Genomic DNA, 25924 nt, shown 5'->3' with positions numbered 1-25924 from the left:
TCTGAAAATAATCCAGTCATAGTGACTCTCTGTTTCCGGTTAGATAGGCAATTCTCTTTCAAACTTATCACCAAAAAATTTCAGGAACTATAATTTCTACAGAGTAATCTGGAGTTGCACGTCAAGGGCATACCGATGCAACTGTCTCCACAGGAATTGCCCCGTGACTTATTTTTTAAGGTTACTTATACAACTTCTGAAGCCTTTTAAAAATGTCTCCTGAATTTAGAGACTTCAGAGTGTTCTGGATTAAGGTAAGCTTAACACCTACTCAACAAAAGTTAGAGAATTAAAGATTTACTCTAACTCCTGGGTAACAATGGAACCAATGCCCCTGTCCCTTCCCCTCCTCTCCCCCCACCCTCTACAACTCACAGCTAATCACAGAAATTGCTGGAGCAGCTGAGCAGGTCTGGTAGCATCTGTGAAGTAAAGTCAGAGTTAGTGTGTCAGGTCTGGTGACCCTTCCTCAGAAATGGAAACAAAATGTTAACTCTGATTTCTTTTCACAGATGCTGCCAGACCTGCTCAGCTTCTCCAGCAATTTCTGTTTTTGTTTCTGATTTAGAACATCTGCAGTTCTTTCAATTTTTTCTCACAGCTAGTCACTCTCTACTCACCTGCCAACATTGCCTTCCCCAAACCCCTAATGTGTCCCACGACCCCTGACCGGACTGGACCCTCCAGCCTCTGATTGACTCTTCAATCTACCTTAAGCACTCATTAATTTGCCTGACACCATATTCCCTCACTCATCTGCCACTCGAGCCCTTCATTCACCCATCACCCGACCATACCCCCTTACCCACCTGCCAGCTTAGCCTTCACTGATACTTATCATCACTCTAAACCCTCATCCACCTATTACCATATCCCTTCGTTTACCTGCCACCTTATTCCATCTCCCCTACATCTACCTTTTCTCAGTTGCTGTCACATTGTACGTATAACATATAAAATACAGCATTCTTAATTCTTGGAAAAGGGGTTTGGTTTTCATGCTAATTCTCTTCTCTCCTGGCTGCAGGTAATCTTGGATTTGCCTTCAGTTTCAAAGCAGAAGACTCAAGTCCAGGAAACTCAACAGTTGATCAAATGTAAACACATATCTTTTTGGCCAAACAGGATCAGAAATAGGGGCTTCATTTGCCTTGACAGTGAGAACAGCATATTGGAAGAGAGCCTTAAGCTTGATGAGCAAGAGTTCATTAGTGACACTAAGAAAGGAGAAGATACAACTAATTGTACAGACCTTCAGACGACCAAATCTCTGCTCCCCCCACTAACTGTCAATCCAACATTTGTCCCCATCCTCCCACCTATAATCAATAACATCTCCCCAAGATACAATGTGTTCCTTATGCCACTTCATATAATGAGATAACCTGATCATATCCATCACTCTTCCAGCACACAAAGTCTTCAAATACCACTTTACTTATAGTCATTTACAGAGAGACCTACAATTTATATTTTAGCCAAGATGAGGTCCATTGTACCTGATAAAGAGATCATCGACTTATGCACTACACATTATTCTTTCAGTAGATACCAAGTCAGAAAGGATGGAATTGTGCTTAAATTTCCCTCCGCCCTCATGTTACATTAAGCTTTGTGTGGAATGGCCACCTCACCAAGATTATTGGCTGACAATAAGAAGAGTAACAAGTAGCAATGCGAATAAATGTCCAGTTTAACACCAGGGTTTAAATTTTTTATGATTTGTTGAAAGCTAAGATTAGCTTCCAAGTCTTTTCACTTGGAATCCACTTGATAGCAAGAAGTGTTTCAAATGAATGTCTTCTGATTACTGTAACTTTATTGAGAAATGGGTTTTTATCCTCAGTAAACTGAGAAATGACAAATACCTTGTTCCTTCTTTAGACTCAGTGTAATAGCTTTTCCCTGATTGGTTGGAAAAATGACGACTTGTATATATAACACTCCATAACATTCATTAAAAATGTCTCTAAAGTAGTAAACTGCTTTGAAATGTAGTTTCTGTTGTATAGGCAAACCTTGGAGCCATTTTACACACCAAAGCACACACCATCTTGACTTAGAACTATATCTCCATCCTCTCAGTGTTACTGGGTCAAAATCCTGGAGTCCCACCCCACTGTCAATGTGCTTACACTGCATGGACTGTAGCATCGGAAGAAGCCAGCTCACTGCCAACTTCTTAAAGGCAATTAAAGAACAAAGAAAAAAGATTAGAGCACAGGACCTGGCCCTTCGGCCCTCCAAGCGTACACCGATCCAGATCCTCTATCTAAACCTGACACCTATTTTCTAAGGGTTTGTATCCCTTTGCTCCCTGCCCATTCATGTATCTGTCTACTTACATCTTAAGTGACACTATTGTGCCCGCCTCTACCACCTCCACTGGCAAGGCATTCCAGGCATCCATTGCCTTCTGCGTAAAGAGCTTTCCATGTATATCTCCCTTAAACTTTGAATTTGTGACCCCTAGTAATTGAGTCCCCCACTCTGGGAAAAAAACTTCTTGCTATCCACCCTGTCTATACCTCTCATGATTTTGTAGACCTCAATCAGTCCCCCCTCAACCTTTGTCTTTCTAATGAAAATAATCCTAATCTACTCAGTCTCTCTTCATAACTAGCACCCTCCATACCAGGCAACATCCTAGTGAACCTCCTCTGCACCCTCTCCAAAGCATCCACATCATTTTGGTAATGTGGTGACCAGAACTGTAGGCAGTATTCCAAATGTGGCTGAACCAAAGTCATAGAATGTGGGCGGCACGGTGGCACAGTGGTTAGCACTGCTGCCTCACAGCGCCAGAGACCCGGGTTCAATTCCCGCCTCAGGCGACTCTCTGTGTGGAGTTTGCACATTCTCCCCGTGTCTGCGTGGGTTTCCTCCAGGTGCTCCGGTTTCCTCCCACACTCCAAAGATGTACAGGTCAGGTGAATTGGCCATGCTAAATTGCCCGTAGTGTTAGGTAAGGGGTAGATGTAGGGGTATGGGTGGGTTGCGCTTCGGCGGGGCGGTGTGGACTTGTTGGGCCGAAGGGCCTGTTTCCACACTGTAAGTAATCTAATCTAATCTAATCTAATGACATGCCAACTCTTGCACTCAATACCCTATCCGATGGAGCAAAGCATGCCGTATGCCTTCTTAACCACTCAAGGATCAGTAATCAGTGCTCGTCCAAACAGTGATCTCTACAAGACTAGTGGCTGGGAACTTTGGCTGCATAGTTTCCTAAGCCTCAAATGTGGCAAGTAAAAAATGCACTTCCATGTAGTGCTAAAAGTTGCCACCACCATGTTGGAAAAAGCCAAAGATTTAATGTGCACCAACCAAGACTAAAACAGACATTAGGTACTTCATGTATGCAAGAAGGACCATACAACAGGAATTGGTGTTGTAATGTCATTGAACTAGTATGCCAGAAGCTCAGGCTAATGGTCTGTGGACATGGGTCTGAATCTTACCACGGCTGCTGGTGGAATTTAACATCAATAAGTACAGCTGAAATTGACAGGAAATCTGCCATCTTTATGTGGTCTGGTCTACATAGGACTCCTGACCCACATCAACATGGTTATCTTTGAAATAGCCCAACAAGTCACTCAGTTCAATGGCAATTAGGGAAGGTCAACAAAACTTAGCCTTACTAATGAGGTCTACATCCCATAAAAGGAATTTTAAACAATGCAAATAGGGGCAATAATTGCACTTACAATGTCAGACTTACATGTTTCCTTACAGATAATTCTTAAAGGCATTGGCGGCATTTTTTTGTTAAGAAAATATACCTTATTCATAAAACTTGTAAATGTTTAACACATAACAGTTCAAATCGTCATTATGTAAAGTGAAGTACAGCTTTATTACTTTCAGTACAGTACTTGTTGCCTCACTATACTTTGAATTCCAGTGTTTATTTATAATATACATTTACATTTCATGTCAACCAGTCTGTGGTGCATTAAACATTTTCATCTCTGAGTTGTACTATTTTGGGAGAATCCAGACAGTGGCCTTTCTCCATTGGGCTAACCTTTAGAATGTCCTTTGGCGCCTTATCCTGGACCTTGAAATGTGGTAGTTAATCATGGACATCTCTTTGAGTTACATGGAGTTCTGTAAGATCACAATTACAAGAGATTTTTTTTAGAAACTTATTTGAAGGTGGACTCTGTAAAGCTGGAGTGCTGCTCTTGATACCACACGCAAACAACGTAGTCAGCTCTGTCACCCCTTTCATCCTGCCCATGATAGATTTCCCTGGATCCAAACACCCCTTATCCCCCACTTGGTCAATGATTACATAGATCCAGTCACTGCTAGGTCCCCACCATTGCCACTCACATCTCCAACTGCTGATCACCCAACGTCCCCTGCTACCAATCAGCCCTCACTGATCTCTGGCCAATTATTGCAAAAACACAGCCCCAGCTACCAATCTCCATCACTTTGGTCTATGCTTTCTTCCTGGAACTGCTGATCATCCCAATGGTAAATCGCCTCAAATTCCAATCCCCCCTCCAACCAACAATCTCCTGACTATAGACAGTGATTTACACCCTCTTGGTGTCTATTGATCAGCCCCTCTCAATCTCACCAAGTAACTCACCCTTCCAAACCACAAGTTATACTACCTCAAAGGACACAGGGCAGCACATGTATGGGAGCACCATCACTTTCAAATTTGCCCCCAAGTCACACACCATCCTGCTTTGGAAATATATTACTGTTCTTTTACTGTCGCTGGGTCATTGTGGCTTTCCATATGGCAATGGACTGCAGCAATTCAAGAAGGCAGCTCATCATCATCTTCTTGAGCGTAATTAAATATTGACAATAAGTGCTGGCCCAGCCAGGGATGCTCACATCCAATGGAAGGATAAATAAAGATAAATCACCCTGCCCTTTCCTCACTTACCTCAGGGACAATGCTAATGTCATGATGGCCTGATGTTCAAGGACACTTCATTGGGAGTGATGCCTCCTGTTTTCTGAAGCACACATATTTTGTAGAATTAAGTCTCCATGTAAAATTGAGCTGAAGCCCTGTCAAGTGGACTGATCTTCCATGGAAATGTCTTTTTTGTGTGATATAATTTAATCTATCTGATGTGCAGTCTATACTATATCTCATCCCTAACATTTCATTAATAATGGCTGGTTAGTCAAAACAAAAACACACAGCTCACTACCAGCGAATATTCATAACCATTCAGTATGGCAGAGGGAGGCTTGACCCCTGGTTTGCTCGTTGTTCCATGTCATTCATGGCTTACAAACATGTAGCTGAGGAATGGAGAAAGCAAACAACCTCAGTTGGGTGGACCCAGGCATCTCTTTGCAACTGACTGTGAAGGCCGTTAGTAGCTGTTTCGGAGGCAATCAAGTCTCTGAATGGTCGTCAGACCAACGATAGAGGGTGAAGAAACGACCACTGACAAAGATTGTGCCCAGGAGAAAATGTAAAGCAACTGCACCTGACCATTCCTGAGCACAGCTCGGCAATAAGATTTCTCTCGGTCTTCTCTCAGTGATAATACACCACAAGCCATGCTATTGTAAAACATGATAGATTATTGTCCATTTATACTGCAATGTAACGACCAGCACCAATGCAGATGCTGCAAGAAATCCCAGGCACGACTGCAAAAATAATATGAGGTGGTACAGTGTTAACGAAAGTCACATTTCACCACAGTAAGAGTGGGTGAAACAGCTCCTGCCAATCACCTATGTCTTGCACCGTATCTGTGTATGGAGACACACTACCGCGTACACACACAATGTTTATCTTAGGATGTTTTCTTGGGAGGAGAGGGCTGGGTGTTAAGGCAGATGACAGTTTTTCTGTGCTCCGCTTCCCACCCCTATACACTCACACAATTGCTGGAGGCTGGATTGTTCCATTAGCTGGGATTGCCCACTCCATTCCCTGGGCTACAATTATTGATCGCTCGCTCTCTCTCTCTCTTTCATCCAGCACTGCAGTGGCAGGGCTGCAACGTCAAAAAGAAAAACACCCCACTGGCTGAAGCTCCCTCACTTGCAGCCATTTTAGTGTGGGGCACCAAGCGGAAACACACACACACACACACACACACTCAGAGAGAAAGAGAGGGAGAGAGCCACAGTCTGGATGAGGGCAGCTGCCGGCTGCGCCTTACCAAGTCCACGGGATCTCCCTGCAGTAACCAGGCGCCTCGGAGTGAAGTAAGTGTACGCGCTAACTCCCACAGTCAGCTTTGAGTTACCCAGTTATTCCAAATACCCCTTCAACATGGGCATGCACCGCGGTGGTTGGGTACCTCTTTGGGGCTGGAAATGTCGAGTTGAAGGTGTTAACTTTGAGGAGTGCATGTGGGCAATGGGGAGGGGGAGAAGCACCTCCATTTGGGCGGTGAAGCAGGGGTTTTTTTTGATGGTTTTATAAGTTTGTTTCGTTGCATGGTATGTTTTTTTTTGTTCTTTGCCTGCTCAATTTATCCCACCCCCATAAATACACGTTGCGTTCGATGGAGAACTGAGAGCGGCGCTGAACTTTAAAAGACGCGTGCCTGGGATTCCTGAGCTCAGGATGTGCTGCTCTGATGTCAACTTTCACCATTGCCAAAAAGATTGGCTCTTTGAAAAAAAAAGTCACCTCTCTCTAACACCGATCGCCGCCACAATATTTTACACCCTGAACAGAAAATTACAAAGGGTTCCCTTAATTTTCTACATCTCTCCCACCGCAATGGTCTATACCTCCCACTCCAATGTCACTGGCAGAATTCATCCTGAATTCTATCGCGTGTGCTCCGTCTAATGAGGAACTTAAGTGAAAGAAAAGTTAATTCAGTCCTCAAAGGGTTAAGGAGCACAGTAGCAAGCTGCTATGTAAATGTGCCATCTATATCCTGGGACCTGTCACTTAAACTACATCAGATTAAGGTAATAATTGCAGCTGATCAGTAGTTGTCATAAAACATCTCGGTGATAAATTATCTTTGAGCCGTGGAAGGGGATTATGCGGTGGGAAATTTAACACCGGACGCCGCGTTTGATTTAAGTACACAGCACACGCCGCCTGAATCGGGATTGGGTTTAATCTTGCGTTAAAAGGGATATTTACTGTCGCAGAGAGACTGAGTCATGCTGGAGATGGCAGTTCAGCACTGAGTGGGCAGACGCACAATGTCAGAGCAGCAACAACAAAACAATCTAACCACCACAGCCTGTCTGCTTTTTAAACAGACTTTGTGATCCATGCACAACTTCAAGCGGGTTGAGAAAAGTTGACTTTGTCTTTTGCCTACTCGTTAGCCCGATCCGACCAAGGAAGGCGAAACTGGCTGTTTGAAATCGTTCTTTTGTTTTTGACCCGTTTTCTGAAAGAAGTAAGTAGACCGGATACGAGACTTGTTAATCAAGTTAACAGCATCTGAGGTCAAGAACATACTGTTCTGAAGCAGAAGGTTGTAGCAATTAGCAAAATCGGGATTAGTCAGAGTGCTTAAAATGTAATGTAATTGAAGGAGTCCGCAACGTTTTACTCGGAGGTAAGTTTCTGTGAAAAATTCGATATTGAATGAATTACCGTTTGTTTCTTTTCTCCCATTAAACAGTAAAATCGGTTTCCTTTTTTGAAAGTTTTGAGATACTTTGATTTTTTTAAATTGAAACAGTCATTACTTCAGCTGTGAGATGTGGTGTTTTGTTCAGCAGTTTAACACTGCGTCCCCATTGTGACAGCGATTGCTCGTTCTGCCTCGCAGCTCGACTTTGACAATCCCCAGCAACTGAGGGGCTGTTCGTGATTCGATGTGTAGCATAGAATCTCGGTAAAATGTTCCGCTGCTATGGAATTTCCAGCGTGAATGGCTGAGTGATTAGAAAAGCTACACTACTAAACTTGGAAACCCCACTTACCACCTCAATGTCCGAAAACAATGTCAGGGTTGCTCAGGTGAAAACAAGTTAGAGCTACAGTGAATGTTAGTCATTATTATAGTATTTTCGTTACACTGTCTTTTTCTTCAGGTTCAAAATATGACAGAGGCTAAATTATTTGCAAAATAAATTTAGTTAAAGCACGTAATTGATGCTTCACTTTTTTGATGAATGCAAATTGGAATTTTGTAGGTGTATAATTGTCTGTGCCTTTGACAATATTAAAATGAAAACTTAAGTTATTGTGTGCTTTTCCAATGGCTTTCAAAATGTGTAATTTTCATAGAAACAATAGACATAAAAGAAGTTGTATTAGGTAGTAAGTGGAAAAACATACTTTTTGGAAATAGTGCCTTTTGTCATATCAGTCCATCTAGTTTTGAATGGTGTCAACCTAACTGCCAAATCATTTTATGTCTTTTCAGTTACCTTTCTGGAAAGATATTGCTTGAACCAATATATATTATTTGCTTCAATTCATAATCAAATATTTTAGATTATTTCATAAACCACCAAATTAAAAATAGTGTTGTGTTTATAACATGCACATTATGTACAGAATTATAAGGCATTGTCCTCCAATCTGTGTTACTGACTTAAGTACCATCCTGTCTATTGTATAAAGTATTAATTTCCAGTGATTTCAGTATTATGAGGTGTTTCAGGCCTTTACAACTTGATTTCAGTAAACAAATGTTCTATGCATAATGACATAGCAAATCCAGAACAACAGTTATTAAGTAGCAGTAGGTTTTCGCAACCTTTTTGTTCACAGAAATATAGATAGCGGATGAGGTAGCAGATATATAGTGGTTGATGTGTGTAATTTCCATGGAGTGAGATGCCATTGTGGCATTTGTAACATTGGAACTGTAGTGAGCTGCAGTCTGTCACTATTATTGCACATTTTAAAACTAATACACTTACATGGCTGCATTAAGAGAGTGGAAATTTTGTGGGCAGGATTTGCATTAATAGCAAGCACATTACTCTGTTACTGACAATGGGACTTTCCCGTTCTGTGGTGCAGTCAGGGAGGAGTTAGCATAATGACAATACAGAGAGAACTTGGAATTGGCGGTCAGGAACAGGGTCAGAATAATTCCATTCTCCCTTAAAATCAGCAATAGAGCATGAATTAACTCATTCAGGAGAGGAAAGCAATTAGCAGGATGAGACATGCATAATAGAAATAGTGCATTGAGGACTGAAAGTTTGGTAGAAAATAACTGATATCTTAGAATTTTTGCCTTCCTGGCCAATGGATTCCAGAGTTAAGGGATTGAAAAAGGCAAACTTTAAAAAAAAAAGAAAAATAACCTTAATTTAAAAAATGAACCAAGAGGAATGGATGCATTTGTCATTGCTTGTAGCCTTCAGTTATCTGACACAGATACATTTTTCTAAATGGACAATGATGGGAAGAAGATACTCCACATTCAATTATCACAGTGAATAATTTGTGCAGTACTATGTAATATTTGACAGGTATATTGAAAATCAGCAGGGAGCATATTTATTTAAGATTGAATTCCTTCAGTAAAGCCTCCACATTATGCATCTCTCCCAGTTATTCAATGTGCATTTAATTCGGACAATGGTTGATGGAAAATGTAATTCCCACAATACACTAACATTGCTGCAATACTATTCTAATTTAAAATAAGGTTCTGCTCTTACAAAATGGAGTCTAGTCTTAGGAACACGCAGCAGAGTGTGAGTCAGTGCTGAGCACAGTCAGCTCTGCAGCAAAACTCTCTGAAGCACCTGATTTCAGACATCTCCCACTCAACACCAGAATCTCTAGACTTAGTCAAGCGGCAGATCAGAAAAAAAGATAATTCATACTATTAACGAATTTATTTCCTTTATCCTATTTATCTTTCCCTATCTGAGAGGATTGAATTATCTGCTAATATTGTTCTTGATCTGTAAGGTGACCGTATCTGATGGTACAGATGACTCAAATTCCAATTTTTCTGCTCTTATTATTGAAAAACATCTAACCTCAGATTGAAACCTTTCCAAAATGGGACAACCAAAATCATTGGCTTGGTGCATGAGTAAATTGTAAATATAAATCCATGTCTTACCAAAATTTATATAACGATGAAGGCTTTAGAGAGTGTATGTGTTGGTTGTACAGCACTATGATGTAGCTTTGTGATTGAATTGAATTACATCATGAGAGAGACAGAGTGACCTTCAGTTCCTATTGATGCTAATGCTGTTGTTGTGTGGGTAGTCTTGTATAAGGTTGGGTGCACTTCCTTCTTACAGAGTAGTTTCTGGAATCTGTGGTCTCTTTTTCAAGGTAACTGTTTATTCATATTAAATTATTTAGGCTTAGTTTGAGGTCTACATAGATTACTTTATCTCTTTAGAATGCTTTCATTATAATTCAAACTATCACATCACGATTACCATATCTTCCTACTTACATACTCAGGCATTAATCCTTTACTGTGCACTAATAAGAACAAAGAATTGTACATTTGAATAAAGGGAAGGGACAAATTGCTTTTCTAGATCTGCACATTACAAAAATCTCACCCAATATTGTGTAGGATATCTATCCCATTCTTCAGTTGAGCATAATTCATAAATTATTGTCTAAGGTAAGAGTTCTGAAAGGGTTAATACTGAAGTAAATTTTAAAATGCAATCAATTTGTTAAAGTAAGGACTTGGGTGGGGAAGGGAAGAATACCATAAGTCTTCAAAATGGTCAGAACTGTTATCCAAGGTCTCCCTTTAGTCTTAGTTGCAATGCCTATTTTGCTAATGTAAATTGTATCTGATTGCTATCATGCAATAAAGTAGATCTAGTTAAAGGCAAAAGCCCCTTGTTAGATCATCTAGTAGTTACCTCTACTACTTTAGACCAGGTAGGATTTGTGGACCCAGTCAGAAAAGGAGGATGATGTTTAAAAAGTCACATATTGGCAGCAGTTAGCATCACAAGGCCATACAACAACTATCAACTGGGAGGTTGAATGCGGTATGAGACAGCAACAATTAAATTGAGAAAATAAGTGTTTGTGAGAAAGATATTGTCATTAATTAAGAAAGGTTGTTTTCTTTATCCTTGAGACAGACTTTAACAAATCCATTCCTGGAATGTAGACATGAATGACAATGTAGGCATTTGCTGCTCACTTCTGATTGCCACAAGGATAAAGTATGTTATTGGGGCTCACTTCAAGGCCAGACTCAGTAGAAGTTGTTGGCTCAATTCTGTGAAGAGTGCCAATGAAGTGGCCTGATTTTTACAACAGTTTGACAGGTTTGTTAGCTAGTTTATTGGTTACAAGCTTCTAAAACGTATTGCCCTCTGTTTCCAAATTTGGCATGGTTGAATATGAACTCATGGAAGGGTGATAATGGATAATTTTGCATGCTGCCAGCACATCATTGACCCGTACCATTTTCCTGAATGTGGGATCGGTGACAGAAGGGCTACTTACCTGTAAGCAGCTTATAACTAATTAGGGTAGATTTGTGATCTTTCTGAGGTCAATTATCAGACACAAACTTGACATTTTCCAGCAGTCCAGAAGACCCTTTGCTCTATTGAGAACAGATGAACTGTTTTGAGGCTGCCTCGTGACAGCAGGCCTGGCAGCAATGACCAACTCCTAGCCATTTAAACAAGTTTAAGTTGAGTGGTTCTTATGAGATTGAGACCAGGCATGAGGAGACACTGAGATGTGCAGTTAGGAGCACCCAGAGGAATAGATGAGACAAGGACCCCTGGGCAGGCAACCAGCATCACCTAGCTAAGCGAGTAACATGAGGATTCCAAGACGGATGGTCAGAATTACCTAAAGGAGCAGGTGAGAAAAGGATTCAGAGACAGGGCTAGATTAGTTTGTTGACTTTGCACATTGTCCCCATGTCTGTGTGGGTTTCCTTTGGGTGACCCAGTTTCCATCCACAGTCCAAAGATATATAGTTTAGGTGGATTAGCTTTGCTAAATTGCCCCATTATGTCAAGGAGAGAGCAAGTTAGGTGGGTTAGCCATGGTAACTAGGGAGGGTGGGATGCTCTTTGGAGGATTTGTGCAGATTTGATGGTCTGAATGGCCTCTTCCTGAACTATAAAGATCCTAATGATTTCTATTCTAATTGGAGCTGACTGTTGTGTACATTTTACTTTCTACTTTCTCATCTTTGGTTTGAAATAAATAGCCTGAAGGTTGGCTTAAGACATGAAAGGACAGTGTACTGTAGAAAATGCCAATTCTGTGACACACGGAGCAATATGACCACTTCAAGGAAGGGTCCACGAAACGTGGCCTGGACTGTGCAGACGTGTCTTTTGACTACAAAAACATGGGTTCCAAGTTTTGGAACTTCAGTAGCAGCTGAAGTCATCGTGGTACATCTGCAAAGCTGAAAACTGTGTGGATAGCATGTTTAGCAAAGTGGTCACACTGCAGCTTACAATCAGCCAGGCAGAGAGGGAATGTGTGACTGCCAGGCAGTCTAGAAAGAACAGGCAGCTAGGTCAGGAGTTCAGGAGTACACTTACTAACCAGGTTTCCATTTTGAAGTCTGGTGTCAGTGATGGTTCATCAGAGTCAAGTTCATGGCACCACATGTGGCTCAACTATACAGATTGGAGGGAAGGTAGAGTAGAAGGGCAGCAGTGGTAGCAATTTGATAGTTAGGCAAACAGACTGGGATTTCTGTGGCCATAGACATGATGCCAAGATGGCATGTTGCCTCCTCAGTGCCAGGGTGAAGAATGTCAGCAGCAGGACATTCTTTTTGGCAGGGTAAAGAGTCAGAGCTTGTGGCCCACATTGGCAACAATGACATAAGTAGAATATGATTGTGAAAGTAGGCTTCCGGGAGCTAGATAAGAGACTGAATGGCACAACCTCTAAAGCAGTAATCTCAGGACTGCTCGCAGTATCATTTGCTAGTGAGCAAAGAAATAAGAAAGTTGAACAAATGACCAAACAGCTGGAAAAATGGTGGAGGATGAAATGCTTCAGATTCTTGGGGTATTGGGACAGGTTCTGAGGCAGTTGACACTTGTACAACAAGAATGTGTTCCACCTTAACAGGACTAGGATATTATCCTCTTGGGGAGATTTACAAATGCTGCTCAGGAGAGTTTAAACTAACTTTTTTGGGAGGATGGGAATCTAAGTGGGAATTCATGTAGAGTCAAAGCAAAGCTGGTTTTAGTAAGTGGAAAACCTGAAAATGAAAGTGGGAAGCAGTTGAAACAAATTCTAGAATATACTAAGGTCAAATGACAAATAATTTAGAAAATTAGAATTAAAAGCACTCAATCTAAATGCACACAACATTCACAACACGATATAAAAATTAATGGCATTGGTAGAAATAAAGAGGTACGATTTAATTGCCAATGTAGAGGCATTGCTGCAGGGTGATCAAGATTAGGATAGTTGACATTTGTGAGGAATAGGTAAAAAAGAAACAGGATTAGTGTACTAGTGAGAGAGAATCTCTGATTAGAAATACAGGATGTGAAATTTTTTTGGGTATAGCTAAGAAACTGCAAGCGGCAGAAAACATTGATAGGAGCAGTTTACAGGCCACCAAACAGTAGTGTCAATGTAGGGCATAGCATAACTTGCAAAACTAGATGTGTTTGTAGCAAAGAAAGTGCAGTACCCATGAGTATCTTCTATCTGTATGTAGACTGGGTAAATCTAATGAGCACCAGTGCTGTGGAGGAGAAATCCCTGGAAGCTTCTCAGGTGGTTTTTTTTGGAGCATTATGTTAAGGAACTAACTAGGGCACAGACTTGATCTAGTACCATGCCAAGAGAAATGTTTGATTAATACTATTATTGCAAAAGAATAGGGAATAGTAACCATAGTATGAGCAAACTTACACTAAATCAGCAAATATGTAGTTGCATCTGAAACTGGGGTCTTAAATTTATTTGTGGGTAATTTGAAGTTAGGATGAGGATGTTGGTTGTGATGCTTAGAGAAATTCATTAAATGGTTTGATGGTAGATAGGCAATGGTCAGTGTTTAAATAACTAATGCTTGGTTTTTAGAAAAAAAAACACACATTCCTTTTGAGGAAAAAATATCCAACAGGAATAGTCAGAAAGCCATGGCTAACAAGGGAAGTTGAAGAAAAAGTAAATCAGAGGAAGAGATTTGTACAGCTGCCACAAAAAAGTTGTCACTTTGAGCGTTGGGAGAAATTTACAATTCAGCAAAGAAGAACCATGAAATTGATAAAGAGAGAATAGAATATGAATGTAAAATAGCAAGAACATAAATAAGGGACTGTAAAAAGGGAAAAAGGTTAGTTTTAGTAAAAAGGAACTGTACTGGAGAGAGTGTTGAAAGATAACTATAAAGATAATGGATGCATTGGTGATCGCCTTTCAAAATTCTTTTAGTTCTGCAATGGTACCTACAGAGTGGAAGGTTGCAAATGAAACCCTACTGTTTAAGAAAGAAAGGGGAGAGTAAATAATTCTGAGAAAGTATCACCAAACTGGACCCAAAATGTTAACTTTGATTTCTCTTCTGCCAGACCTGCTGAGCTTTTCCAGCAGCTTCTGTTTTTGTTTCTGATTTGCAGCATCCACAGTTCTTTCAGTTTTTATTTAGTATGGATTGTTGATTGGTTAACAAGCAAAAATCAGACAGGAGGAATGAGTGGCTCATTGTTGGGTTAGGAGGTGGTAATCGGTGGTGGACTGCAAGAATAAGTGCTTGGGCCCACAATTCATATCATTCATTTGGATGTGGAGTCAATTATAATATTTTCAATAAAAGCAAAATATTGCAGATTCTGGAAATCTGAAACAAACACTGAGAATGCTGGAGAAATTCAGCAGGTCTGGCAGCATCTGCAGAGAGAAATATAGTTAATGTTTCGAGTCTGATGTGAGTCTTCAAGACTCCAAGAAGTGTTTCCAAGTTTGTTGATGATACAAAATCTAGTGGGTAGTGAGTTGTGAGGAGGATACAAAAAGGCTTCAAAGGTATTTAGAAAAGATGGGTAATTGGGCAAGAAGTAGAATATAACTTGGAAAAGTGTAACGGGCTCATACTTACCCCATGTCGATTCCAACTGAGTTTCATCCTTCATGTTTTGCATCTGCCCAGGATTATAATTATTGATGTGATTTTGTTTTTCAATGCTCCTGAAACAGCTGTTCTTGCCCCATTCTGAGATTTACACTCATTGCCATGCATCATCGTCTGCACACACTCTCACACTCTCTCTCCATCAGCACCACCTCATGCTGTCTCAAAGCTGTCCTGGGCCCCTGTATCATTTCATTCTCAGCCTGGTTAAACTTTTAATACAAAACCTTTTCTTTTCCTTTCAGGAATTAAGGAATGATAGCTGCAACAACTCAAAGATATACACACCTCTCTGGAACCTTCCTCCCTCACCCTTCTCCTAACCCACCTCTTGTCAGGTATTTAGATTAGGAAACAGGCCATTTGGACCAACAAGTCCACACAGACCCTCCAAAGAGTAACCCACCCAGACCTATTCCCCTACCCTATATTTACCCCTGACTAATGCACCTAACACTATGGGCAGTTTAGCATGGCCAATTCATCTGACCTGCACATCTTTGGATTGTGGGAGGAAACCCACACAGACATGGGGGGAATGTGCAAACTCCACACAGGCAGTCGCTCAAGGCTGGAATCGAACTTGGGCCCCTGGTGCTGTGAGGCAGTAGTGCTAACCACTTATCCACAGTGCCACCTATTTACTGTCCTTTCAGACCTTTCACTCACTGATGCTGAACATTCTGTACTCAACAAAGATTTTATTTGTCTGTCTCCCTGCCTCAATGAAGTTCAGGCTAGTCATGACTTGGAACTCTTCTTCTATTGCCTGCCCCTCTGATCCCATTTCTTTGGACAAGAGTCCATTCCCCATTTCACAGAGTCCTTCACCCATCTCCAGCACTCTCCCTCCACCTGTACCCCTCCCTCTGTACATTTACCTGTACTCAACCTGTTCAGTGAGAATTGTTGATGTGACATCGATCACCTTAATTTCTCTGTCCACCGTACCCATTTGAACCTATCTCCCTTTGAAATGACTGCACTCTGTGCTCGCAGATACAACTCTGACTTTGTAATCAATCCTGCCGACAAGAGTGGTGCTGTTATCTGGCAGACTGACTTCTGCATTGCAGAGACTGAGCACCAGCTCTCAGATGCCTCTTCCTATCTCCCACTGGACCATGAGCCCACCATGGAATATCAGGCCATTGTATCCATGATGGTCACTAATACCATTTCATCTGGGGATCTTCCCCCTCCCCCGACAGCTTCCCAATTCCCAGTCCACCAATCCTATACAGATCACTTCTACCCAAAATCGACACACTGGACTGGCCTGGCAGACCCATTGTTTTGGCCTGTTCCTCCCCCTTGGAAAGTCACCTCTTCCCAGGTTGATTCAATTGTCCAGTCCTTTCCCACTTATATCTGTGATTCCTCTGACATCTGTTTGTGGGCTCCAGCCACCACCTCATCACCATGGACGTGCAATCCCTTTACATGTCCATCTCCCATCAGGTTGGTCTCCGGGCTCTCAGCTCCTTCCTGGAAAAAAGGCCTGAACTTTTCCCATCCTCCTCCACCTGCTGAACAACTGCTTCTTTAACCTTTTCTCATTTTCTTCACGTCAGAGGGGTGGCCATGAATACCCACGTGGGCCCCAGTTAGGCCTGTCTCTATGTGGGGTATGTGGAACTTTCCTTCTTGCAGTCCTACTCTGGTCCTTCACCACAACTCTTTCTCTGGGATATGAATTACATCATCAGTGCTGTTTTCCTTTCTTGTCCAAACTTGGAAAAATTTCACTTCTAATTTTCACCCTGCCCTCACCTTCACCTGGTCCATCTCTGATTCCTCCCTTCCCTTCCTTGACATCTCTGTTAACATTTCTGAGGACAGTCTGGCCACCAATATTCACTACAAATCCACCAACTCTCAGTTACCTGGATTACATATCCTTATACCCTGCTTCCTGTAAAGACTCTTGTCCATTCTTCCAGTTTCCCCATCTCCATTGCATATGTTCTGATGATGTCACCTTTCATAAGGGAGCTTCCAAAATGTCCACCTTCTTCCTCAACTGAGGGTTCCCCACTACTGTGGTTTACAAGGCCCTTAGGCAAGTCCAACTCATGTCATCCACTTCTGTCCTCACCTCTTCTCTTCCCTCCCACAACAATGATAGGACCACCCCCCGGTCCTCGCCTTCCATCCCACCAGCATCCACATCGAGAGGATCTTTAACTGTCATTTCTACCACTTCCAGCAGGATGCCACTACTGGGTACATTCTCTCCACCACCCGCCCCAACAATACACACCTCCCTATCCTTCCTTGTCAGCCCTCCACAGGGACCATTCCATCTGGGATATTCTGGTCCACTCCTCCTTCACTCCCAATACCTCCCCACATCCACACAGAACCTTCCCATGCAATCCCAGAAGGTGCAATGCTGAGTCATTTACATTCTCCCTCCTCTGTATCCAAAATACATTTCCCAGGTGAAGCAGTGCTTTACCTGCACTTCATTGAATTTAGTCTATTGTATGTTGGTATGTAGCATGCAGTTCAGAAGACAAATGGTATGTTGGCTTTATTGCAAGAGGATTTGGATATAGGACCAAATAAGTCTTGCTCTAATTGTATAGAACTGTGGTGAGACTGCACTTGGAGTATTGTGTGCAGCTCTAGTCCCCTTGCCTAACAAAGGATATATTTGCCATAGAGAGAGAGCAATAGAGGTTCCCCAAGTCTGATTCCTGGAATAGTAGAATTTGTCCTGTGAGGAGACAGGGTATGTATTCTTTACAGTTAAGAAGAATGAGAAGTGATCCCATTGAAACTTAAAGTATGCTTAAGGGAATAGACAGATTAGGTTGTTGAGGAAGGTTTGTCACTGAGTCAGTATGGGTGGAAGTTAGGAATAGGAAGGGAGCAGCCACCTCATTGGGAGTTTTCTATATGCCCCCTAATAGCAATAGGGAGATTGAAAATCTCATAGGCCGGCAGATTTTGGAAAAAATGCAGATGTAGCAGGGTCGTTGTTATGGGTGACTTCAACTTTCCCAATATTGACTGGAACCTCCTTAGTGCAGATGGTTTGGTTGGAGCCGTTTTTGTCAGGTGTATTCAGGAGGGTTTCCTTACTCAGTATGTAGACAGGCCGATGAGGGGAGAGGCCGTTTTGGATTTGGTGCTCGGCAATGAGCCAGGACAGGTCTCAGATCTCATGGTGGGAGAACACTTTGGTGACAGTGACCACAACTGCCTCACAATTACTGTTGCCTTGGAGAGGGAAAGGACAGTTACCAAGAGAAGATATTTAATCGGGAAGAAAGAAATTATGATGCTATCAGACAGGAGTTGGGAAGTACAGATTGGGAACAATTGTTCCACAGATAGGATACAACAAACTGTGGCGACTGTTGGAGGAGCAGTTGTTGCGAAAGGTGCACAAATTTGTTCCTCTGAGACAGGCAAGAAGGCATAAGATTAAGGAACCTTGGATAACGAGAACAGACGAGCTTCTTGTCCAAAGGAAGAAGGCTGCTTACGTTAGGTGGAGGAAGCAAGGATGTAGCACAGGTTTAGAGGATTACAGGCTTACTAGAAAGGAGCTCAGAAATGGACTGAGGAGAGCCAGGAGGGGCACAAAATAGGCTTGGCAAGAAGGATTAGGGGGAACCCAAAGGCATTTTCTCATATGTGAGGAATAAGAGAATGATCAGGGCAAAGGTAAGGCCAGTCAGGGATAGTGTAGGGAACATGTGCGTGGAGTCTGAACAGATAGGGGAAGCCCTACATGAGTTTTTTTGCTTCGGTTTTCACTAAGGAAAGGGATCTTGTTGTGAATGAGAACTTTGAGGAGCTGGGAAATAGGCTTGAACAGATCAAGATTGATGAAGTTGATGTGCTGGAAACTTTGGCAAACATTAAGATTGATAAGTCCCCAGGGCCAGACCAGATTTATCCTTGGCTGCTCCGGGAAGCGAGAAAGGAGATTGCTAAGCCGTTGGCAAAGATCTTTGCCTCCTCTGTCTCCACGGAAGTCATACCAGAGGATTGGAAGGAGTTGAATGTTGTTCCTCTTTTCAAGAAAGGGAATAGGGAAATCCCTGGCAATTACAGACCAGTCAGCCTTATGTCTGTGGCCAGCAAGGTTTTGGAAAGAACTCTGAGGGATAGGATTTATAACTATTTGGAAAAGAGCAATTAAAGACAGTCAGCATGGCTTTGTGAGGGGCAGGTCATGCCTCACAAATTTTATTGAGTTCTTTGAGGAGGTGTCGAGACATGTCGATGAAGGATGATTTTCATAGATTTCTTGTAACTGATGACATGAAGAAATCTGGAAATAGCATGGGAATATGGCATTGAGGCAGCTCATTAGTTCAAGAATGGTGGAGAAGACTCAAGGAACTGAATGCCTCCTCCTATGTCCCTATACTCAGACCTGCAACCGCAAGCTGTCACTCCTACATTTCTGGAGAACCCGTTTCAGCTTTGGGACCCCACCTCTAGACATGAATTATCCAATCACGGCCAGGTGACTTTCCCATACACCGTCAGCTAATGACCCTCATTTGACCCTGACACTGTGGTTCTTGATCCAAATCACAAAATCCTGCCCATCCTCTCACTTGCCATGTGAGCAGATTACCAGAGAAGTATGTCGATTCAGATTCAACTCTCACTTTTGAAATGGATTTGGATGAAATTAGTTGTGAAAAATAAATGTAACACCACAGTTGGATTTGTTTTCCTGAATAGAAGTAGTGGTTTTAATAAGGATAAAGGAGAGTTAGAATAATCACCTGTGCACCAAGGGCAGAATTTTCTTGAATGATTCTGTCCAGATTTTCCATTCCTGATTATTGTATATGCTTGGCAATATTATTCAGCAGTGACATAATTACTCCTTTGGTCTTCATTTTACACACAAAAAAAGTATCCTTCTTTTATTTTTCATCCTTTTAGCTGTTTCTGGACTATCTCAGAGCCGTAGGGTCTGTTTCCATGCTGTATGACTCTTCGGCCCAACCAGTGCATGCCAAATATAATCCCAAACTAAACTAGTCCCACCTACCTGCTCCTGACCCATGTCCCTCCAAAACTTTCCTATTCAATTACTTATCCAAACATCTTTTAAATGTTGCAATGTGCCCACCATTTCCTCAGGAAGTTCACTCCTTACTGAAACCACCTTCTGTGTAAAATATTTACCCCTCATGTCTTTTTTAAATCTCTCTTCTCTCACCTTAACAAGATGCCCCTTCGTCTTGAAATCCCCCATCCGAGCGAAAAGAGACCTACCATTAACCCTATCAAACCCCTTGTGATTTTATAAACATCTATAAAGGTCACCTCTCAACTTTCCTTCACTCCAGTGAAAAAAGTCCCAGCCTATCCAGCCTTTCTTAATAACTCAAACCTTCCAATACCTGGCAACTTTCTGTTAAATTTCTTCCGAACTCTCTCCAGCTTGATAATATCCTTGCTGGCAAAGAGTGCAGTTGATAGCCCTGTTCTCAATCTGTTACAGAGGCATGAACACAAAACTAGAAGGCTTAAAGTGTTGATGGTCCATTGATGTTTCTCTTTCCTTTTAAAAGGCATTTGTGTGGCTCATGACCCTGAATATCTAACTAACCAGGCATTCTCTCTGTGGAGAATCCTAGGGATTTGTATACTACTTTTTAAACCATAATATGCTGAAAATCTGTTATTTTTAAATTGGGAAATTGTCATTTCTATTAAAGAATTTGAAAATAAAAGATTTGAAAGAAAATAATAATTGACCTAAATCTAAGTTTTTCCCATCAAATCATTTCTAATTGAATTTGTAAGCAATAAATTTAGTCAGCAGTCAAATAAATCTAACACAATCTATCCACAATGATTACTCTAATCCTTTCCAGCAAATCAAAATTAGTTAAAGAAAAACAGTTTACTTTGAAATTAAAGCAACTTGGAATAAAAAGTATTTATAACTAAGAATAATATTGGTGTGTTGACATAGCAGACTAGAACTTGTTGAAGTGGGACATTTCACAATGGTGCACCCCATTAGTTAGAATCTTTGCTGCAATGTTCACCACAACATTTACTCGTGTTGTAACTTGCTGGAAATGTAAGCTGACAATGATGCAGAAAGGAAGTATGAGCAGGAGCAGTTTTTTTTTAATTGACAGGTAGGGTGTGGGTATGGGTCTCAGTGGCTGGGCAGCATTTATTGCCATCTCTAGTTGCCCTTGAGAAGTTGGTGGTGAGCTGTTTTCTTGAACTGCTGCAGTCCACGTGCTTTAGGTAAACCCATCATTCAATCCCTTGAACATTCTCTGCAATTGAATATGATCATGGTTACTCTTATCCTGGCTTCAGCTCCACTTTCCTGCCCAGTGCCCATAGCCTTTTAACATATTGCTAATTAAAACACTGTCTATCTTCTCCCCATAATGATTAAGTGTCCAAGTGTCCACAGTACTGAGGTAGTGAATTCTACAGAATCACAACCTATTGAGAGAAATAATTCCTCTTCATCTCTTTTTTAAATCTGTCACCATTTAGCTCGAAACTATAACTTCTCACGCTAGGTTGCCCCAAAGTATCTACTTTGTCAATCCTCTTTAGCGTCTTATATATCTCAATTAGATCTCCTTGTCCTTCTAAGCTCTAGTGTGTATAGGCCTAACCTACTCAATCTCTCTTCATAAGACAAGACTTAGTCCTTAGGATAAATTGAATGAACCCTCTCTGAATTGCCTCCAATGCAATTCCATGGTTGCTCAAGAAAGGGCAGCAAAACTGTATCCAGTATTCGATGTGCGGTCTCATCAATGCCTTGTACAATTGCAACAAACTTCCCTGCTTTTATATTCCATTCCATTAGCAATAAATGTTGAAATTCCGTTTACTTCCCTTATTAAATGTTGTGCCCCCATATTAGCTTTCCAGATTCATATACAATGTCACTCAGATTCTTCTGCATCAAAGCATTTTGAAGTTTCTCTCTAGATAATGTTTCCTTTTTATTCATCTAAAAAAACCTTACACTTATTCACATTTAACTCCATCTTCCAAATTTTCACCCAATTCACCTAATCTATCCATATCCATTTGTAAATTTCTTATGTCTTCATTGCAACCTACTTTATCACCTGTTTCTGGGTCACCTGCAAATTATTCGATGGTATATCATCATCTGCTAAATTTAGCTACAGCACAAGGAAAGATGGGAGGATAATGAAGAGGGGAAAAATGACTTAGAGTCAAATAAGATGTAGTAAAGAAAAGAAAGGAAAGGTTGGTATTAGAGAGGGAGAAAAGGGTACTGAAAAAAGTTAGTTTTTCTTTTTTTTTAAATTTTAAATCTCAAACAATTAATTTATGAAGGTAGTTGATTCTACCATTAAAATCTTAGAGTTTCTGGACCAAAGATATTGAAAGGGAATGAATGATTGAGTGAGAAAAATTAGGATAAGAGATGAGTAGAGAGGATATGGAGTTGGTGACCCAGCGTGATCAGTTAAGATATCAAGGTTACAAACAGCTTGACTCAAGTTCAGGCATTGGCTAAGCAGGGAAATGAAATTGATGGTTAGGGAATAGCATTTTAGATGAGGGACAAAGTCAATAGTCCATTGATCTCCCAGTATTTAATTAATGGAGATTTTTGCTTATCCATAATTTGATGTTGAGCAAGCAATTCATTGGAGAGGGTTGGAAGAGTCAATGTCAGGGACGTGTAGAATCTGATGGGCTTTCAGATGATGTCTCTGAGGGAAAGTGCGTAGATAAGTTTAAAAACAGATGATTTGAGGATGGATCAGGTGAGCAGAGGGTTAGATATGGTGGACAGTTGAGAGCCATTTTCCTCGGATGGTGACGACTAGCATGAGGGGACATGGCCTTAAATTGAGGGGTGATAGATATAGGACAGATGTCAGAGGTAGTTTCTTTAGTCAGAAAGTAGTAGAGGTGTGGAATGCATTGCCTGCAACATTAGTAGACTCGCCAACTTTAAGGGCATTTAAATGGTCATTGGATAGGCATATGGATGGAAATGGAATAGTGTAGGTTAGATGAGCTTTGGATTGCTTTCACAGGTTGGCGCAACACTGGGGACCAAAGGGCCTGTACTGTGCTGTAATTTTCTATGTTTAATGGATCAATTGTTGATATGGGAAGTAATGGTGTAGAAATATGAAGAGAAGCTTTTGCAGGAGATCCTTTGGGGTTGTAACCAGATGGATAAAATTGAACTAGGTAAGAGGATACCATTTCTAGTGAGAATTTGAGAGTGAAAAGATCTGTGCTCTTATTTAAGAAATTTTCCTCGTTAGAATTGCTTTTTCCGGTAGAGTCACAGAGATGTACAGCATGGAAACAGACCCTTCGGTCCAACCCGTCCATGCCAAACATATATCCCAACCCAATCTAGTCCCATCTGCCAGCACCCAGCCCATATCCCTCCAAACCCTTCCTATTCATATACCCATTTAAATGTCTTTTTAAATGTTGCAATTGTACTAGCCTCCACCACTTTCTCTGGCAGCTCATTCCATACACATACCACCCTCTGTGTGCAAAAGTTGCCCTTTAGGTCTCTTTTATATCTTTCCCCTCTCACCATAAACCTATGCCCTCTAGTTCTGGATTCCCCGACCCCAGGGAAAAGATTTTGTGTCTTTATCCTACCCATGCCCCTCATGATTTTGAAAACCTCTATAAGGTCACCCCTCAGCCTCCGACACTCCAGGGTAAACAGCCTTAGCCTTTTGAACCTCTCCATATACCTCAAATCCTCCAACCCTGGCAACATCCTTGGAAATCTAGCTTCCCACAGAGTTCTAGATCAGGTCCTGAGGATTTATCCACTTTTATGCGTTTCAAGACTTCCAGCACTCTATAATATGGACATTTTTCAAGATGTCACCATCTGTTTCCCTACATTCGATATTTTCCATGTCCTTCTCCAACGTAAATACTGATGCAAAATATTTGTTTAGTATCCCCCCATCTAGTGCGACTCCACACAAAGGCCACCTTGCTGATCTTTGAGGGGCCGTATTCTCTCCCTAGTTACCCTTTTGTCCTTAATGTATTTGTAAAAACCTTTTGGATTCTCCTTAATTCTGTTTGCCAAAGCTATCTCATGTCCCCTTTTTGCCCTCCTGATTTCCCTCGGAAGTATACTCCTACTGCCTTTATACTTTTCTAAGGATTCACTTGATCTATCCTGTCTATACCTGACATGTGCTTCCTTCTTTTTCTTAACCAGATCCTCAATTTCTTTAGTCATCCAGCATTCCCTATACCTACTAGCCTTTCCTTTCACCCTGACATGAATATACTTTCTCTGGATTCTCGTTATCTCATTACTGAAGGCTTCCCATTTTCCAGCCGTCCCTTTACCTGCGAACATTTGCCCCCAGTCAGCTTTTGAAAGTTCTTGCCTAATACCATCAGTTGGAAGAGAAAGAATGGCTTTCTTATTTTTCCTGTTACAGGGTTATGAACTTGTGGAATTCATTTGTCAAATGTAGTCAAGGCTGAGATGGATCGAATGTTTTAATCTTGGGGAATCAGAGGATATGAGAAGTGGATGGGAAGCTGGAATTGAGGTCAAACATTAGCTATGATTTAATTGAATGGCAGGCTTGAGCAAATATGGCCAATTCCTGCTCTTTATTCTTAAACAATGTTCCAGTATTATTAAAATTCACTTCAAACATTATTCTCATTGTTCATGTTATCCCCAAAATAATGTATTATTAAAGACCCTTCAAACTAAAATAGAAATCATAATTCAGTCCAACTGCTCCATGGAAACATTTATTTTTCATGTGTGCAAATGGTCCTACACTTTGCTCATAAACACTTCTCCTTAATTCTTAACTTATTAAGGAGCAAACTGATGTGATCGATGCTGCAACTTCAATTGAAAGTTAAGTTGGGTGCAAATGGGTGTTCAAATCCATCTTGTTATTGTCTCCTTGGGAGAATCAGTTTAAAATTATCAATGTAGCTTGCGTCTTAACCATTGACCCTGTAAGTAAATTGCAGTCTCAGAATTTCCTTTGTAAAGAGTTGCTCTTGTTCTCTATTCTAAATCTCATACATTTACTTCTGTTTCTATCGTCCATTGTTTGGGCTCTGAACCTCAGAAAGTGGTCTGGTTCAACCTATCATGTCTCATTCTGTCAAAGTTTTTCAATAGTGCCATTTTCCAAAAAGTTCACATAATAGCTTTAACTTTTTCAACATCATCTATCTTGGATGTCCCACAGTCCTATTAGCAATTAAAGCTTATAAAATCTTTGATTTGCAGGCAAGCAAGGAACATTGTGTGACTTACGTTTAATGGACATATGTGCTGGAGTTGGCAGTTTATCAGAATGCTAATTGTTGGTCCCTATTTTAAAGCTTACTGCATTGGTATACTGTACTGTGTGTCTTATAATAGTATTGCGTATGCTGTCTTCAAGGGGAAATATTTTTGGCATTATTGAATATTTGTTTAAGTATTTGATATAGCACAAAAGCTGCTGATTGTGAAATAGAATCAGTATTGCCCTTTTGAAAAGAAATCTTTATTTTCTTGCAGTCAATTATCTTAACAACAATATCAGGTCTTTGAGACTGACCTTGCTTTCAGAGTTTCCTGCAAATTAAGATAAATGCAACATTTTTTGCTATTTTCCTATTGGCTTTAGGCTTTCTGGTGCTACTTAATTTGGCACAGAAAGTTCATAAGTGCAAGAAACAAATTATAATTTTATAAGATAAATTCAAGAAAACCTTTCTCTATAAAGACAAATGTTTAGTTGTGAATCCTTCAAAACATTGATAACATGGGATCTGGAGCATGTTTGTGTTACCCGCCTGGCTCACTCCTTCGCAGTCATTGGCCAATGGAAATGGCCGAAATTTTCACATTCAAGAAAAACAATTTG

The 25924-nt window shown here is 41.0% G+C and overlaps 1 protein-coding gene across 3 annotated transcripts in view; it reads left to right on the top strand.

The window, feature by feature from the left end:
• The first annotated feature begins 5920 nt into the window (after positions 1 to 5920).
• The window catches only part of sv2ca (synaptic vesicle glycoprotein 2Ca), a 206443-nt gene continuing 186439 nt past the window's right edge, over positions 5921 to 25924 (top strand). Inside the window, exon 1 of one of the 3 annotated variants that reach the window (XM_072547718.1) lies at positions 5921 to 6207. The gene's annotated coding sequence lies outside the window, so the exon portion shown is untranslated. The other 2 variants (XM_072547728.1, XM_072547738.1) reach the window with 2 other exon arrangements.

The sequence above is a fragment of the Chiloscyllium punctatum genome, chromosome 2 (genome assembly GCF_047496795.1).
Source record: "Chiloscyllium punctatum isolate Juve2018m chromosome 2, sChiPun1.3, whole genome shotgun sequence".
NCBI lineage: Eukaryota > Metazoa > Chordata > Chondrichthyes > Orectolobiformes > Hemiscylliidae > Chiloscyllium > Chiloscyllium punctatum.
The sequence above is the reverse complement of the archived record's forward strand: the minus strand, read 5'-3'. Positions and strand labels throughout refer to the sequence as shown.